Here is a 15,963-nt window from a genome sequence, read left to right as displayed (position 1 = left end):
CCATTGTTTCAAGTCTGCATGGTCTGTCAGTAGTGATGTGACTCCTGGATACCTGGAATGGGCAGTGCTTACTGGTGAATCCCAAGCTAAAGCAAATCACCTTGTATAGTGATCTAGAAGGTCTACAGAATTTCCACAGGAAGATGGAAAAACCATTAGCATGATTATAACTTGGATCATAAATAAATGGGCTAAAAAAGGAGACTTTCCCTTCTGGTTCATTTCACACAGATTATAATTTTAATTACTTTAATTAATAACTTTAATGGAACACTTTAGAACTTCAAGTGACAATACACTAAACATAGTAACAGGATGACAATTATACATTGTCTTTGTAGCCATTTATAACTTGCAAAGATGAGCTTGAAATGATGACAGATAATGTGTTAGAAAACTGAGCTAAATTAATTATTAAATTGTTCATTACCCTGAAGTTTAGGCTATTGTTTCCCAATTCTTGAGTCACATCCCCCAAGAGAATATGGGTTGTTTTTGACTTCTTTTGATCAGTAAAATAATACTCTTGGTATTACTTAGGACTTTATCACAACTGTCAAAAGCCCTAGGTAAATGCTTAAAACTTCTTAGAGCAATGAAGAATTATTTCAGTTTGGAAGCAAAAATTTAAAATGTTGAACTTTACATTTCTGATTTTTTATAGTTTTTCACCAAAAAAAAATAACGTTTTCATTTATATAGCCATGATTGGCTAATGTTTTTGTAAAATCTGGGATAGTAACTATTCATGAGTATGTCCTCAATTCTGCCATAAAGCAACCACAGATGATACACAAATGGATGGTATGCCTGTTTTCCAAGAAACCATTGTTTTAAAATGCAGCTGGCACTCTGAAGCCATAATTTGCAGACTCTTGCTTTATATAATAGAAATATTCATCAAAGTTTTTCGCATCTGCTTTATGTTCCTTGCATTTGTAAGGAATATAGGGATTACATCGCATATGTTAGCATTGTGAAAAAGATTATACAGTGTTTCAAAATATTACATGATGAGAGAAAAGCAGGAAAGCAGCTAATGCCACTGAATATACATTAATAAACCTGCTTGTTCTGATTGCCTTAGAACCTTTTTTTCCATTGAATCTTCCCTTCGTTTCCCATCAGCATGGAGAATACCTCCTTCCACAGTTAGGCAAGTGCTGATAAGTAGTAGTTTTTTACTCAAACTGCAGCTTCATAGGGGACCACATGAGACTCAAGCATATTAAGTGGAGTATTTATGTAAATTCACCATGTAGTTCCCACACTGCACTGCAAGAAAGGAGTAAACCAAATGCATTTTTATTAGTTAAACTTCATTATAGAAAAGAATAACTGCATTCAAAACCTAATAGTGGTTTCTTTGTTAATCATTTAAAAATAAGAAAATTAAAGCTAAACAAAAGTAACTCCCTTTCTAGTTTTGTAGCATGAGTTTCTATACCAGATTATAAGCTATACCATTACATAAACTAAACTCCATAATTGCAGAATTAATGTAACCTCTATTAACCTATAATTTTTATCTGCCTCTAGAAGATCAAGCAGGCATTCATAAGCAGAATTTATGAGAAGACTGAGATGAGAAATCTATATTCCTATTTGCCATCATGCAGCATTTCCTTTTCCTTATTTGCGTCCATGTTAAGAGGAGGCCAATGAAATGGAGAAGCTGTCATCATAGGATGGTGAACACCGAGTCATCACCTGAGTCCAGTTCTGAAACAGGTTTCCAGTGAAGACTGTCTTGAAACCTCATTTCAGAACCCATAATGAGGCCATGAATGCCCAGACAAATAGGCAGGATTTGTTAGACAACAGAATTGTTTATGTTTTAGTGATGTCCCTGTGGTGCATAAGGGTTTCCTATGTGGTAAACAACCTGATTCCCAATGCAGGAGACAAGAGTTCGATCCCTGGGTCAGAAAGATCCCTTGGAGAGGGGCATGGCAACCCACTCCAGTATTCTTGCTGGAAGAATCTCATGGACAGTGGAGCCCGGCAGGCTACACAGTCTGCAGGGTCACACAGAGTTGGACACAACTGAAGCAACTTAGAATGCATGCACACACATGTGATGCATAAAATGAAAGAATGAGAAAGCAAAGGACGTATGGTGGAGGCTTGAGAACACTAACATTTTGGGGGTGAGCAGAGGCAGGATGGGACATGCAGGTGATGGCTCTAGGAGTTCTGAGACAAGGTTATGTCTCATTTTTGTGGAATACTTACCATGTACTGGACATTGTTCTAAGTTCTCAGTGTACAGAAGTGAATAAAGTGGATAAAATCCCTGCCCCATGCAGCTCTAGTCTAGGGTCAGGCAGGTGATTACAAAACAAAGATAGTTAAAGTCCATATATGTGTTGCTGCTGCTGATGCTGCTAAGTCACTTCAGTCGTGTCCGACTCTGTGAGACCCCATAGATGGCAGCCCATCAGGCTCCCCCGTCCCTGGGATTCTCCAGGCAAGAACACTGGAGTGGGTTGCCATTTCCTTCTCCAATGCGTGAAAATGAAAAGTGAAAGTGAAGATGATAGTAAATGCTCTGAAGAAAAATAAGCAATGAATAAAATTATCAGAAACTGGGATAAAGACTGTTGTGCATTCAGTTACATATAGAGTATTTTGAGGAGTCAAGATGAAGCTGATCCTCAACCTTGATGAGGACAGGTTTAGTGAAATGGTGGGAAGAGGAGATAGACTGGATGGAGGAGTGACTGGGAAAGAAAGGAAAAGAGATAAAGAATGTAGTTTGTCTCCACATGGAAGGGAAAGACCTGCATTGTGTCTAGAGAAAGACATGCATCCAGGTTTAATTTATTTAACTGGAATAAAAAGATAGTTCTTGTTTATGTGTTGACAGGAAGAGAGGAAAAAATAGCGAGGGTGTCTGAGGATCTCCCAGGTATGATTAGAGTTCTGCATCTGAAGGAGGCTCTCCTTTGTATTTTTACATCTCAATGAGTGGGACATTTCATGACCTCAAGAGACAGAGAACAAAGAGGATGGTTACTCCTTTATTCTGAGACAGTGCTATGCAAAAGACACATGTTCCCACACTGCTTCCAGCCCTCTGCTTAAGCTGGGGTAACTTTAGACAGTCATTCAGGTCCTCCTGGAGCCCATGTCAGAGGAGCTCTCTTGTCCAAAGGTGCCCCACTAAAAGGTCTGAGTGTGTATATTTATAAAACTTATGATTTATCTTTCGAAATAATCACTAACATTTAGAGGCTCATTCTTCCATTTTTCACTGGGATGAATACAGATTTTTAGGACTTGTATATTTTATGAGTTTACTTTCACTGATGCAAAAATTCAAACTGAATTACATCACTGTACAACAGAAATTAACACATTGTAACTCAACTAAACTTCAATTTTTTAATTTTTAAAAATAATAAAAAAATAAAAATCCAAAAGTGAATATTTACTTAAATGTGTAAAGCAATCCTAACCAACAATAAAATTTTCAAATCTGTCAAATCATCAAACATTTTCTCTCAGCTTTCAGTTTTTCTTCTATTAGGATACTTCTAATAATTGTTGAATGTTAGTGTGAACAATAATTCTGGAGAAACTAAACATATAGGAATGTAAAGCACTTCTCTGTATTGAACTAGTGAAATAGAATTCATGATCCAATTACTCTTTAACTACATGTGTAGCCTTCTGGATGGATACAGGTAGGAACTGTGTCATGGAATCTTTGTGCACTTTGGTTCATCAGCCACTTTGCCCAGAATATTCTGAGTGGATGATAAGACATTAAAAGTTGGTTCTTTGATAATACCATACTAAGAACTAACACTTAGATGTTAGAGATTTACTTTTTGTAATACTGCAAAAACAAATTCTTTAAATGACAGATGAATCAAGAAAGCTATTACATGGAAAAAATATCAGGGGACAAATCCGTAATTTAAAAAGTTAAATATACCCATTCCCTTTGATGTGTGATGAGATGCAACCAGTCACATTTTTCAAGGAAAATTTGTCTCTTAATATGAGTTTACCTCCTGTCCTTCTTAATTTGAAGTGTTAAAATATACTCTTTTTTTGTTGTTGTTATTATTAAAGTTGGAAAGTGCTATGGTTTTCCTGCAATGCATGGGGATACATTTTATTGGGACTATAATCCAAAAGAGTAAGAGGGGAATAAGTAAATATACAGAGGCGTGAGTGACTTTTAAAGGTCAGCTAGAATCCACTGTAGTCAGTGTACAGGTCATGGAGAAAGAGTTTGGAAGATCAGTTGGGAACTTGGGCTTTATTTCAGGGCTTTAGAGTCATGGGCTTTATTTCACAGATAGGTAGGATATTCAAGATTATACTAGGCTTGCCCAGAGCTGTGCTTGACAACCATCTCTCTTATGGAAGGAGGAGAGAGTCAAGTGAAAACTGGAGATAGAGCTCAACTAGGAGGCTGTTGCTATGGGCTGGAAGGCATGACTGATACCGTTCTAACACTCAAGGCTTATGTGAAAGCATTTTCAACAGGGTCATTCAGGGATTCAGTTTTCTTCCTGTTTAATGTTCTGCACCCACTAAGACGTTTTGTTTATTTGCAAGGTTAGAATTTGACTACTGCCAAGTCTGTGATCCAGACAATAGGAAGGGAAACACGGACTGGCAGAGTATAGGCTCAGCGTATATGGCTCCATCCCACAGTGACTCACCTGCGCTTCTGCTACTATTCCACGTTCAAAGTTAATTATGTGTTCAGATGTAACTGTGAAGCAGCTGGAAAAATATAGTGTCTGACAACGTTTCCTTTGTCTCACTTGTATAATAGAATCATAAAATATTTAGAATGGAAAGGTAGGCAACAAGAGCAGAGAATGATTCTAACATCCTGAAATTAAACTCACAACTTCAAGCAGTGAACTCAAATGAGCGAATTATAGTAGTCCAGGATTTCTTGAGCCACAGAAATTAATTTAGGAGAGCTAGGCACGTGATGCAAATCTGAATAAAGAGAATTCTTTCTAAGCTAATTTAACTAGGAGCTTCTCTCTGTGTCTTTTTTCTTTTTGTTCATGATAGTACAAGGATGCAAGTCAAGAGATGAAGAATCTAAAACTATTTTTTTTCTGTTTGACTACAAAGCCAGATTATTATAATTATTCATAAAAAGAAGGAAAAAACAAATTTGTAATCTTTCTTTCAGGTTTCCCTGGTAGCTCAGCTAATAAGGAATCCACCTGCAATGGAGGAGACCCCAGTTCGATTCCTGGGTCAGAAAGATCCACTGGAGAAGGGATAGGCTACCCATTCCAGTGTTCTTGGGCTTCCCTGGTGGCTCAGCTGGTAAAGAATCTGCCTGCAATGTAGGAGACCTGGGTTTGATCCCTGGGTTGGGAAGATCCCCTGGAGAAGGGTAAGGCTACCCACTCCAGTAGTCTGGCCTGGAGAATTCCATGGACTACCCATGGGGTCAGCTTCCATGTTTTGTTATTACATGAGAAGAAATATCATTTAAAATTATATTCTGTTTGAGTCACAGAGAGTGACACAAGAGTAAATAGTGATAAAGTAAGAATTTTAAAAATTATTTCCTAAATGATTGGAGGTTAATAGAGTTTAATTTAATTGATATAATATTTCTTTATATTCAATAATTTAACTCCAGATAAGATTGCCTAGCATCTTCTTCTATAAAGTTTGTCTATTTGTCACCTGATATTATTTGCCTTGGGACCTAGTGAAAGATGTACAGAGACAATAGTCACATTTTTCTTTTTTGGTGTAAATAACAGAAATTTTTTTTTCTCACAATTCTAGAGGCTTGAATTCCAAGATTAAGGTTTTGGCAGAGCTCTTTCCTTGGTTTTAACATCCTGCAGTACAAAGCTTGGTGAAATAAAACAAAGTTGCAGAAGGACCAGTCCTTCCCACACTTTTGAAGCAGTTTCAATTCGGAAATTTGCTGTGATTCTTCAGCTGATAAAAATATGAGCACAAAAATAATGGCCTTTTGGGAATAAGATTCATATAGGTTTGTCAAATTCTAAAACAGGATTATAATAGCCACCATGACTTAACTGTAGGAACAAACACCTAAAATAAAAACGCATTGGCTATTTCTGGGCATGAAAGTACTCAGGATAAAAAAGTCAGAATTCAGATTTACACAAATGTAAGGCAATAAAACTGTCAGGTGGAGTCAGCATAATAAATGCACTGTTGCTTGCAAGTTGGAATGAAAGTTGTATTACCAAACCATACACCCTTTATTTAGTTTCAGTGTACCTGGAAACATGAGATTTAAAGGGAAAACTTGGTAACAAAGGCTTTTAACTTGTAGGATAGCTATTTAGGGAGAAAAGAAGACTTGAGTAAGACCTGGGTATTGACATGTTAGAGTTACATATTTATAAGTTTACAAAGTCAGGGTTGGTTTGCATGCCACTTTATGACAGGCTCCAGCCAGTTCTCTGGTCCCCTTCTCCAAGCTGGTTCTGCCTACGGTGATCCCTTACACACATCTACCCTAACAAGAGGTAAGAATAGCCTTGTCTAACATCACTGATGGTTACTGCTGGGTAATGCTTGAGACTCCTGATCATTCTTCCTGTCAGGGGGCCCTTCACAGACTCACTGACATCCCTAGAGAAAAATACAGTGATTTGTAAATGGGTTGAGGTTAAAAAACAAAAAAACACCTTATCCATCTTCCCAAGATCCAATCTGGAAAACATAGTGTTAAGAGTCAACTGATGTGCCCTCTCCATGGGTGATGCATTGGTTTTGGTGTGGAGGGAAAGTGATCCTAATTCTCAGTTCCATTGAGGTAGCACCTAACAAATAATGGGAACTGTTAACCCTGTATAGAACACTGGCTAACAAAGTGAAGTGTGTTAGTCACTCAGTTATGTCCGACTCTTCGTGACATGACAGACTGTAGCCTGCCAGGCTCCTCTGTTCATGAAATTCTCTAGGCAAGAATATAGGAGTGGGTAAAGCTCAACATTCAGAAAACTAAGATCATGGCATCTGGTCCCATCACTTCATGGCAAATAGATGGGGAAACAGTGGAATAGTGTCAGACTTTATTTTTTGGGGCTCCAAAAATAAAGTCACAACGAGTGACACGAGTAAATAGTGATAAAGTAAGAATTTTAAAAATGATTTCCTAAATGATTGGAGGTTAATAGAGCTTCATTTAATTGATACAATATTTCTTTATATTCAATAATTTAACTCCAGATAAGATTGCCTAGCATCTTCTTCATGAAATTAAAAGACGCTATTCCTTGGAAGAAAAGTTATGACCAACCTAGATAGCATATTCAAAAGCAGAGACATTACTTTGCCAACAAAGCTCCATCTAGTCAAGGCTATGGTTTTTCCAGTGGTCATGCATGGATGTGTGAGTTGAATTGTGAAGAAAGCTGAGCACTGAAGAATCGATGCTTTTGAGCTGTGGTGTTGGAGAAGACTCTTGAGAGTCCCTTCGACTGCAAGGAGATCCAACCAGTCCATTCTAAAGGAGATCAATCCTGGGTGTCCTTTGGAAGGACTGATGCTGAAGCTGAAACTCCAATACTTTGGCCACCTCATGCAAAGAGTTGACTTATTGGAAAAGACTCTGATGCTGGGAGGGTTTGGGGGCAGGAGGAGAAGGGGACGACAGAGGATGAGATGGCTGGATGGCATCACTGACTCGATGGACGTGAGTTTGAGTGAACTCGGGGAGTTGGTGATGGACAGGGAGGCCTGGCATGGTGCAATTCATGGGGTCGCAAAGAGTTGGACACGACTGAGCGACTGAACTGAACTGAACTCAGCCATTCCCTTCTCCAGGGACTCTTCCTGACCTCAGGATCAAACCCAGGTAGGTCTCCTGCTTTGCAGGCAGATTCTTTACTGTTTGAGTCACCAGGGAAGCCCAGATTAAACTAAAGAAAGCATTTTCCTCAGTGTTTATAAATGCAGCAAGTTTTCAGAAATGTCCACATCCTGTGTTCCATATTGACCAAGCTTGATACTTATAAGTCTAGATGTATCTATTTCAGGTCTCTTTGATAGTTGTACCAAGAAAATTAGAGCTAAGGCTCTATTCATTTAGGACACAATGATATAATCCTTGTGTCCTATAATCAACATACACAGCAATTCTATAATCAACATACACAGAAATCCAGCTCCCTGGGAGATGTTACATGTATACTCTAAAGTCTAACATAACAGAAGATGGTTGACTCTCTTGTAAATTTAAGGGCTTCAGCAGAATCCAGACAGATTTGAGGCAGTTGGTGAATCATAAGCCATTTGTGTTTTTCTCTGAGATCATGACTTCACTTACAATTTGGTGTCAGTACTTCATGAAATGCCTTGGCATTATTCATCAAGCATTGCCCAGGTCTGATCTAGACTTACCTTCAGTTTGTGCTTCGGCATTCTTTCCCATTCTCTCAGCCTTGAGTCAGGGTCTATTTTCCTTAAGGTTTCCATCTTTTTTTAATTTTTTTAATGTATTTATTTTTAAATGGAAGATAAGTGTTTTACAATGTTGTGTTGGTTTCTGCCATACATCAGCATGAATCAGCCAAAGGTATACATATGTCCCCTCACTCTTGAACCTTCCTCTCACTCTATCCTGCCCCTTTAGGTTGTCAGAGAGCAGTGGGTTTGAGCTCCCTATGTCATACAGCAAATTCCCACTGCCTATTTATTTTACATATGGTATTGTGTATGTTTCAATGCTATTCTCTTAATTTGTCCCACCCTGGCTTCCTATGTGGCATTAGAGGTAAAGAACCGACCTGCCAGTGCAGGTAGACATAAGATACATGGGTTCAATCCCTGGGTCAGGAAGATCCCCTGGAGGAGGGCATGGCAACCCACTCCAGTATTCTTGCCTGGAGAATCCCATGGACAGCGGGCCTGGCAGGCTGCAGTTCTTAGGGTTGCACAGAGTTGGCCACGACTGAAGCAATTTGGTATGCACGCCTTCCCCTGCCGAGTCCACAAGTCTGTTCTCCACGTCTGGGTCTCTATTGCTGCCCTGCCAATAGGTTCAGCAGTACCATTTTTCTAGATTCCAGATATATGCATTAATATTTAACTTTTTTTTTTTTTTTTTTTACTTTCTAACTTTCTTCACTCTGTACAAGAGAATCTAGGTTCATCTACCAAAGGTTCACTCTTGAGCCATCATCTGTTGCTGCTTCTTTCATAGTTTCTGACTTAGCAGCTCCCAATCCTTCTTAACTGCTTCCTTAGCCCAGTCTACTACGCATGAAGGTTTTATGAAGAAAGCAACAGTTAGGCCTATGCTTTGCTGTCCTGAGACCAGAGAAATAAAGTTAAGAATAGCTGCAAAATTTCTGAATCCACTCAATGTACACACCATCAAAAGCACGTATCAGAATGTGATGGGCAAGGCAAGGCCTGTCTGGCTGGACAGCCAACTATAACCTCACTTGTTATTTTCAGATAAGGCAGAGTGTCTTTTATAGAAAGAGATGATGTTCCTGTTATAGGAAGATATCCCACTCAAATATGTCAGAAGGCACTGCAGGAACCTACTCAATTGCTGTGACCTGAGCCCTGCCCCTATACCTGCTAGGGCCTTCTCTCCATTGGGGAGAGCTTTGTCTATCTGCAGGATGGATTCCTCTATTGTTTTCTGTGGCTGCAGGGAACGCTGGGAGACCTCAGTCACCTGAGGAAACAAGGAACAAAAATATTTCAGGTAAGAAAGATCTAGAGGGCTTCTTGGTGGCTCAGCAGTTTAAAAAAAAAGTCTACCTGCAATGCAGGAGATGTAGGAGACAGAGACCTGACTGGGTCAGGAATATCCCCTGGAGAAGGGAATGGCTACCCACTCCAGTGTTCTTGCCTGGAGAATCCCATGGACAGAGGAGCCTGGTGGGCTACAGTCCATAGGGTCACAAAGAGTTGGACAGGACTGAAGTGACTGAGAATGCATGCACATGAAAGATCTAGACTCTTGCTAAGGAAATTAAAATGCCAAATCTGACCTTGTAAACTCTGTATCTGTTAGGAAAATTAAATAGATAGCTTTGTTTAGGCTTCAGAGAGAAAACAGAGCAGGCCTTGACCTTGCTTCTAAGCTGCCTGGATACTGCCCTGATTGTGAGTACCCTGACTGCCTGCTGTGAGTACAAGCCTTGAGTCCCCATATAAGATAGAGGACAAGTCTTGAGATTGTTGAGCCTCTAGAGGGTGTCTGGCCAATGAAGCCCAAGACTTAACAACATTCCAAGTTTTTACAAAACAACTTTTTATTCCAGTATTCTTGCCTGAAGTATCCCATGGACAGAAGAGCCTGGCAGCTACAGTCCATGGGGTCTCAGAGTCAGACACGACTGAAGTGACTTAGCACACACACACATATTGAAAGTAAGCTAGATAATTCTCTAATAAATATTGGTATTATTTATTTGTATATAACAAGTGTCTTATTTTGTTAATAAATCCTTGAATGTGGGATGAAAGTGAAAATTTTCTGCAAAACAGCACCCAAAGATCTTGCTTTGTTTCTTCTTCTTCCCCATCACTCACAAACAACAAACATTTGCTCCTCGCAATTCTGGAGTCTGTGAAGTCCAAGATCAAGTTGCCAGAAATTGGGTGTCTGGTGAGAGTTGCTTCCTGGTTCATAAATGGTGCCTTCTCATCGTGTCCTGACATGAGAAAGTTGTGGGGGAGCTCTCTGGGCCCTCTTTTATAAGGGCACTAATCCCACTCATGAAGGCTATGTCCTCATCTCTTAATCAGATCCCAAAAGTCTCACCTCCAAATACTTTAGGGATTAGATTTTAACATATGAATTTTGGAGGGAGAAAAATATTCTGTCTGTAGCACCAAGCAACCATTAACAGATTGACACTAACTAAGGAAATGGGACAACTAAATACATTGTGGGGTCCTGGCACAGAAGGGCACTCAAGATGTGCAGAATAAATGATTGGGGTCTGGATTTTCATAATAAGAGCAGAATTGGTCTCCACTACAAGAATCTTCAGAGAAACTGTGACTGCTCATATTGATGAGTCAGCCTTGTGTCCTGAGAAATCACATCATGGAACTAGAGTGAAATACAGTTGGTTTTGACTGAATTTCCAGACTATGCTCTCTCTCTGGGCTCCTTTGGATGGTTTGAGGTGCTAGTGCTCATCTGTGAAGACAAGATGTGTAGATGAAGGTGCAGATAATGATACACCAGCCCAAGTGTTGTAGGACTAGAGAAGCATGGAGGAAAACTCTGTCCTGAAAACAGAATCCCTTCTGGAACAGCCCTGGCAGGACATCACAGGGCCTGTGTTTAAGCACTTTGCTGATGGGTCCCAGTGGTTCTGCAGGTGGCTCAGCAAGGACTTGGTCCACATTTGTGTCTTTATTTCCCTGGCCATAATATACATTCCAAGCTCTTTGGTGGGACCTACAAACCCTCCTTTGTTTTTTGCTTCTCTTCTTTTCACAGCTATTTATAAGGCCTCCTCAGACAGCCATTTTGCTTTTTTGCATTTCTTTATCTTGGGGATGGTCTTGATCCATGTCTCCTGTACAATGTCACGAACCTCTGTCCATAGTTCATCAAGCACTCTATCAGATCTAATCCCTTAAATCTATTTCTCATTTCCACAGTATAATCATAAGGGATTCAATTTAGGTCATACCTGAATGGTTTAGTGGTTTTCCCTACTTTCTTCCATTGAAGTCTGAATTTGATAATAAGGAGTTCATGATCTGAGCCACAATTCACTCCAGGTCTTGTTTTTGCAGGTTGTATAGAGCTTCTCCATCTTTGACTGCAAAGAATACAATCAATCTGATTTCGGTGTTGACCAGCTGGTGATGTCCTTGTGTAGAGTCTTCTCTTGTGTTGTTGGAAGAGGGTGTTTGCTATGACCAGTGAGTTTTCTTGGCAAAACTCTATTAGCCTTTGCCCTGCTTCATTCTGTACTCCAAGGCCAAATTTGCCTGTTACTCCAGGAGTTTCCTGACTTCCTACTTTTGCATTCCAGTCCTCTATAATGAAAAGGACATCTTTTTGTGGTTAGTTCTAAAAGGTCTTGTAGGTCTTATAGAACCATTCAACTTCAGCTTCTTCAGCGTTACTGGTCGGGGCATAGACTTGGATTACCATGATAATGAATGGTTAGCCTCACAGACTAACAGAGATCATTCTGTCATTTTTTTAGATTGCATCCAAGTACTGCATTTTGGACTCTTCTGTTGACTATGATGGGTACTCCATTTCTTCTAAGGGATTCCTGCCCACAGTAGTAGATATAATGGTCATCTGAGATAACCATTCCAGTCCATTTTAGTTTGCTGATTCCTAGAATGCCGAAGTTCACTCTTGCCATCTCCTGTTTGACCACTTCCAATTTGCCTTGATTCATGGACCTAACATTCAGAAAAAGAAATGCAAAAAAGAAAAATGGCTGTCTGAGGAGGTCTTACAAATAGCTGTGAAAAGAAGAGAAGTGAAAAGCAAAGGAGAAAAGGAAAGATATACCCATTTGAATGCAGAGTTCCAAAGAATAGCAAGGAGAGAAAAGAAAACCTTCCTCAGCGATCAATGCAAAGAAATAGAGGAAAACAATAGAATGGGAAAGACTAGAGATCTCTTCAAGAAAATTAGAAATACCACGGGAATTTTTCATTCAAAGATGGGTTCAATAAAGGACAGAAATGGTAGGGACCAAATAGAAGCAGAAGATATTAAGAAGAGATGGCAAGAATACACAGAAGAACTGTACAAAAAAGGTCTTCATGACGCAGATAATCACAATGATGTGATCACTCACCTACAGCCAGACAGCCTGGAATGTGAAGTCAAGTGGGCCTTGGGAAGCATCACTACAAATAAAGCTAGTGGAGGTGATGGAATTCCAGTTAAGCTATTTCAAGTTCTAAAAGAGGATGGTGTGAAAGTGCTGCACTCAATATGTCAGCAAATTTGGAAAACTCAGCAATGGCCCCAGGACTGGAAAAGCTCAGTTTTCATTCCAATCCCAAAGAAAGGCAATGCCAAAGAATGCTCAAAACTACCACACTATTGCACTCATCTCCCACGCTAGTAATGTAATGCTCAAAATTCTGCAAGCCAGGCTTCAGCAATACGTGAACTGTGAACTTCCTGACGTTCAAGCTGGTTTTAGAAAGGCAGAGGAACCAGAGATCAAATTGCCAACATCCGCTGGATCATCAAAACAGCAAGAGAGTTCCAGAAAAACATCTATTTCTGCTTTATTGGCTATGCCATAGTCTTTGACTGTGTGGATCACAATAAACAGTAGAAACTTCTTCAAGAGATGTGAATACCAGATCATTTGACCTGCCTCTTGAGAAACTTATATGCAGGTCAGGAAGCAGTTAGAACAGGACATGGAGCAACAGGCTGGCTCCAAATAGGAAAAGAAATACGTCAAGGCTGTATATTGTCACCCTGCTTACTTAACTTATATGCAGAGTACATCATGAAAAATGCTGGGCTGGATGAAGCACAAGCTGGAATCAAGATTGCTGGGAGAAATATCAATAACCTCAGATATGCAGATGACACCACCCTTATGGCAGAAAGTGAAGAAGAACTAAAGAGCCTCTTGATGAAAGTAAAAGGGGAGAGTGAAAAAGTTGGCTTAAAGCTCAGCATTCAGAAAACTAAGATCATGGCATCTGGTCCCATCACTCCATGGCAAATAGATGGAAAAAGAGTGGAAACAGTAGCAGACTTTATTTTTGGGTCTCCAAAATCACTGCAGCTGGTGACTGCAGCCATGAAATTAAAAGATGCTTACTCCTTGGAAGGAAAGTTATGACCAACATAGACAGCATATTAAAAAGCAGAGACATTACTTTGCCAATAAAGGTCCATCTACCCAAGGCTATGGTTTTTCCAGTATTCATGTATGCATGTGAGAGGTAGTCTATAAAGAAATCTGAGCGCTGAAGAATTGATGCTTTCGAACTGTGGTGTTGGAGAAGACTCTTGAGAGTCTCTTGGACTGCAAGGAGATCCAACCAGTCCATCCTAAAGGAGATCGCTCCTGGGTGTTCATTGGAAGGACTGATGCTGAAGCTGAAACTCCAATACTTTGGCCACCTGATATGAAGAGCTGACTCATTTGAAAAGACCCTGATGCTGGGAAAGATTGAAGGCGGGAGGAGAAGGGGACAACAGAGAATGAGATGGTTGGATGGCATCACTGACTCAATGAACATGAGTTTGGGTAGGCTCCAGGAGTTGGTGATTTACAGAGAGGCCTGGCGTGCTGCAGTTCATGGGGTCTCAAAGAGTCGGACACAGCTGAGTGACTGAACTGTACTGAACAAAACCTCCATCACAGCTTTTTCTCTAGCTTTCCATCCTCATGTCTTAAGTGATGCCTCCCACCTCCCATTGAGTTACAGCATATAAGCATGCAATCTCTGTTGTTTTCATATATTTGTACATATTTTTTCTTATGCCTTGATGCTCACCTACCCTTTCTCAACCAGAGTAACACTGAGTGATACTACTTCTAGTATCTTGTATCTCTTCTTCCCCCGATTTTTCCTAAGCTCCCTTCCTAATTTGGAATGGCTGTCATGTACTTTGAGTTGTCTCATAGGTATACCACATGCTGGTTGTGTGACTTTGAATAACTTAACTTCTTTGTGCATGCTGCTAAGTCTGCTGCTAAGTCGCTTCAGTCATGTCTGACTCTCTGCGACCCCATAGACAGAAGCCCACCAGGCTCCCCCATCCCTGGGATTCTCCAGGCAAGAACACTGGAGTGGGTTGCCATTTCCTTCTCCAATGCATGAAAGTGAAAAGTGAAAGTGCAGTCGCTCAGTCGTGTCCGACTCTTCACTACCCCATGGACTGCAGCCTACCAGGCTCCTCAGTCCATGGGATTTTCCAGGCAAGAGTACTGGAGTGGGGTGCCATTGCCTTCTCCATCTTTGTGCATAACATTTATCAATTGTATATTGTAGGTAGCAGTAGAATCTAATTCATAATATTATTCTGGAGGCTTAACTTGGTAATCCAACAAAAGCATCTTAGAATATGCCTGGTACAAAAAAATGCATACTCAATAGGTATTAGCTGTTACTTTCTTCTTATACTATTCCTTGTCCATCGTCATCATCATCATCATGATCGTCTGTGTATTCTAGTGTGATAACTCTTATTAAACTGGATTCAATCAACTATTATATTTGTTTGCATTTCAGATAATAACCACTGTGCAATCAAAAGTTGTGTCTTAAATATTGTACCCCCTGTTTTTAGAAAAAGTCAGTACAAGAAAGAAATCTTGTTTGCTTGGATTCATTATTCTAAACTACTTTTAGAAATATTTGTGGTCTCTTCAAGAATATCTAATTGAGGTTATAGAAAGATAAAAAGTCAAACTATCACCTTCTTCTACTTTGGTACTGTGTGGTCTGGTACTTAGACCTGTGTGGTACTGTGTGGTCTGGTACTTAGGCCTTCAGGAAGAGGAATAAAGACCATTTGACTTCTTTCATTTATCCATCTCCGATCTCTCCTTGGGCTTCCCTGGGGGCTCAGATGGTAAAGAATTTGCTTGCAATGCAGGAGACCTGGGTTTGATCCCTGGGTCGGGAAGAGCCTCTGGAGAAGGGAATGGCAACCCACTCCACTCTTGCCTGGGAAATCCCATGAACTGAGGAGCCTGGTGGGCTAAAGTCCACAGAGTTGCCAAGATTCCTTATCTTAACTCCTTTCTTGGGCACTAATTTATAGTCAAGTTGAACCTTTTCTTTGCCTCTAAGTAAAAATTGTGTCCTCCAGGAACAGAGAAATCTTTTGAAATAGTCTCCACTGTGGGCTCTAAAAGCAGTTTCAGCTCAGCCTGGCAATAACTGGCAATAACAGATGCCTTTTCATTCTGCAACAATAAATCATCCTTCTTTTTTCTATAGTATCTTGCCGGGGAAATGTAGAATAATACAATAAAAGAAGTTGTT

Source organism: Bubalus kerabau, chromosome 6, assembly GCF_029407905.1.
Source record: "Bubalus kerabau isolate K-KA32 ecotype Philippines breed swamp buffalo chromosome 6, PCC_UOA_SB_1v2, whole genome shotgun sequence".
In the NCBI taxonomy this organism is placed as follows: domain Eukaryota; kingdom Metazoa; phylum Chordata; class Mammalia; order Artiodactyla; family Bovidae; genus Bubalus; species Bubalus kerabau.
This window is presented reverse-complemented; position numbering follows the sequence as displayed.